Source organism: Phocoena sinus, chromosome 3 (assembly GCF_008692025.1).
Source record: "Phocoena sinus isolate mPhoSin1 chromosome 3, mPhoSin1.pri, whole genome shotgun sequence".
Taxonomy (NCBI): domain Eukaryota; kingdom Metazoa; phylum Chordata; class Mammalia; order Artiodactyla; family Phocoenidae; genus Phocoena; species Phocoena sinus.
This window is the reverse complement of record NC_045765.1, coordinates 117,178,215-117,182,144: the sequence shown is the minus strand read 5'-3', so window position 1 is coordinate 117,182,144 and position 3,930 is coordinate 117,178,215.

The window sequence follows — 3,930 nt, the reverse complement described above, 5'->3', positions numbered from 1 at the left end:
TAAAAAGAAACAAACTTGTCTAATTATAAAGCATTGCATATTTATGTAGAAAACATACAATTATACAAAAAGAAAAAATATATCCAAACTCCACAATCCAGAAATAACCACTCTTAACATTCTGATATTTTTTCTTCCAGATTTTTTTTCTTTGCATCTATAAATACGTGTATTTTTAAAGATATTTAAGATTTTGTGCTATGTAGTATTATTTTAATTTTTATATTTTATTTATTATGTTTTATATATGTCAAAATAATATGACATATATGTAACTTACAAAGTATAATAATATAATGAACACCTATGAATATACTCTAATCTTTATTCCTCCTCTCCGCCCCCTGAGGTAATGACTATCCCAAATTTTGTGTTTTTCATTCACTTGCTTTTAAAATAAAAATTGTTTCATCTGTGTCCAAGTGATGTATTATTTGTTTTTGAGTTTTATAAAGAAAAGCATCATATTGTCTGTAATCTTCTTGAAATTGATTTTAAAAATCAACATTCTATTTCCATAAATGGATATAGCTTGATCCATCTTGCTGTATTTGACAACAAATCATTTTCAGTTTTGTATAGTATTGTATTGTGTGCTTATACCATACTTTACAAAAATCCATTCTTCTGATGATGGATATGTATGTTGTTTCTAGTTTTTTGCTATTACAGGGCTGCAATGAACTTTTGTGTACATGTCATATAGGGCAGTGTCAGTTGTTGCCTGAAAAATGGTTAGAAATGCAAATTCTTGAACTTCATCCAAGACCTATTGAATCAAAAACTCTAGGATGGGCCCAGCAATCCATGTTTTAACCAGCCCTTCAAGTATTCCGATGCTTGAAGTTTGAGAACCACTGCTGTAGGGAATTTGTTTAGGTGTAGACTTACTGGGTGAAAGGGTACACGAATGTTTAACTGTATAGACTATGGTTGTTCACTAGTGTAGCCACGTGTAGCTAGTGAGCTCTTAATTTTAATGTAGCCAAATTTATCACTCTTTCTTTTGTTACTGCTTTTTACGTTTTTTTTTTTTTTGGCTGTGCCATGCGGCTTGTGGGATCTTAGTTCCTTGACCAGGATTGAACCCGGGCCCCTGGCAGTGGAAGCTTGGAGTCTTAACCACTGGACCGCCATGGAATTCCCTTTTTATACAAAATATCGTTTGAGAAAATTTTCCATACCTCAAGATCAGAAAGATATATACCTACCTGCATTTTCTTCTAATAGTTTTGAAGTTTGGTCTTTCAGATTTGAGTCCTTAACCTATGTAGAATTGCTAGATTCCAGAGGTAGGAATCCTATTCCATTTTGTCCTCCATGACTAACCAACTGAAACCAGTAGGTAGCATTTCGGGGGGCTCCGAGGAGTTCTGGTTCTTTATGTCTCAGTACAGAAAGAATTCAGTGAGAGGCAAAGTGATAGATAAGAAGTGATTTATTAGAATAGGATGCTTGTGAAGCTTAGAAGTGGGTGGGTGAGAGGGTGCCGTGCCCTGGGAACTTAGTCAGCTGTTGTTTTAAAATCAAAGGAAAAGTAGGGAGGGAGAAAAGACCATTTTCTTCCTCATTTTTGAGTAGACGTCATGCTTCCATCATCACTTCCTCCCCCATGTTGGGTGGGGGAGTTTTCTTGTGCCTACATTGTCAAGCAGGGACTGTCATGGTGCCATGGAAATAAACAGAAAGGCGGTAACATATGCTAAAAATGGTAAATCATCTCAGGTTTTAGTATAATGTCACCTTTTCCTAATATTTTTTTTTAGTGCACGCAAAGGAGTGTGTCCTAAGAATCATTAACTTATTGGTCTTACTGGGCGGGATGTGGGTCTCATGCCACCATTGTTTTATTGTTTTGGGGCATGTCTCATGCTTCTGTTGTATGGTTTTCTGGCTAAGCAAGCCTGCTTGGTTTTGTGGTTAAGTAAACCTACTTTCTTGAGTGATCATTAATTTACAGGGGTCTTCCCTACTTTTTTCTTTACTTACAGTCCCCTAGTGGGGTTAACTATTTAATTACCTACTTTGTCCCTTTACTCTGTCCCTATCACAACTGTTTCACTTCCTTTTAGACAAAGGGAGGCTATTTCTCATGATCTACAATGCCACCTTTGTAGTAAATTCAAGATTCCACTTGTGCATGGACCTGGTTCTCAGGTCTCTGTTTTGTTTCATTGGTCAACTTATCCATTTCTGTACTGATATCACACTGTTTTAATAACTAAAGTTTTATAATAAATCTTGGTATCTGCTAGGACAGTCTCCTCAACCTGTCTTCAGGAGTGTCTTGGTTATTCTTGACCCTTTGTTCTTCCATATACATCTTAGAATTGGCTTTCTAAGTTCTCTGAAAAAAAAAAACTGTTGAGATTTTGATTAATTATATTGAATCTATAAATCAGTTTGGACTGTACTGATATCTTTATGACATTAAGTTGTCTTATTAAACATAGAATGTCTTACTGATTAGATTTTCTTTAATGCCTTCCAATGAAATTTAGAATTTTTCTCCATATGGGTCTCATATATTGCTTTCAGATTTATTTCTGAGTATCTTCTGTTTTTATAACTCTTGTTGATAGAATCTTTTTTATTTATTTTTGCATCCCATAGATTATTTATTTTATAGCAAAAGTTTGTACCTTAGTAAGTCTTTTTTTAATTTTTATTTTATATTGTAGTATATTTGATTTATAATGTTGTGTTAGTTTCAGGTGTACAGCAAAGTGATTCAGTTATAAATATACATATATCTATTCTTTTTCAGATTCTTTTCCCATATATGTTATTACAGAGCACTGAGTAGAGTTCCCTGTGCTATACAGTAGGCCCTTGTTGATTATATATTTTATGTAAAGTAGTGTGTATATGTTAATCCCAACCTCCTAATTTATCTCTCCCCCCACACCTTTCCCCTTTGGTAACCATAAGTTTGTTTTCTATGTCTGTGAGTCTGCAATAGAATCTTTTTAAATGTTATGTTTTCTAGTTAATGATTTCTGGTGTATACAAATGTAATTACTTTTTGTATGTTGATCTTTTAGCCACGCTCCTTGCTAAATTATCTTATTATATCTAATAATTTTTCTGTAATGTCTCTGAGTTTTTTATGTAGATATAATTATATTACCTTAAGTAATAATGGTTTTCATTTTTTCTTTTCAGTACTCTGCCTTTAATTTGTTGTTATTATCTAACTGTGCTGGTTAGAACCTCCCACGCTATGCTGAATTAAAATGATAAAAATGGGCATGCTTGTCTTGTTCCTTTTCATGAAGGTAATGCTTCCTATATTTCCCTATTAAAAATGATGCTTGCAATGGATTTTATGAAGATATCCTTTAGCAGATTAAAACATTCTCTTTCATTCCTAGTTTGTTGGGAGGTTTTTAAAGACTGTAAATACATGTAGAATTTTGACAAATGTTTTTCTTGAACCTGCTGAGATGATTTCTTTCTAATTTAATCTATTAACATGAGTAATACATTCTTGCATTCTTGGCATATGTTCAACTTAAGTTTGATGTATTATCTCTCTTTAAATTCTAGCTTAAATTTGCTAATATTTTGATTGGTGTCTTTGCACTCATGTTCATGTATGTAATTGGCTTATAATTTTCCTTTCTTGTACTGTTCTTGTCTGGTTTTGATATCATGATTATACCAGCCAACTTAAATTGAGGAGTATTCTCTCTTTTTTTAGTATTTGGAAGAGTTTGTAAAATATTACAATGATATGTTTCTTGGAAGTTTGATAGGATTTTTCTATAAATTATCTGGATTTGGTGATTTCTTTGTGGTAATAATTTAAATTACTGATTTAAAAGCTTTAATATTTATGGAAATTCTCAGTGTTTACATTTCCTGTTGATTCAATCTTAGTAACTTTTAATTTTTATGAGTTTTTTATTCATCTAAAATTTCAAATAT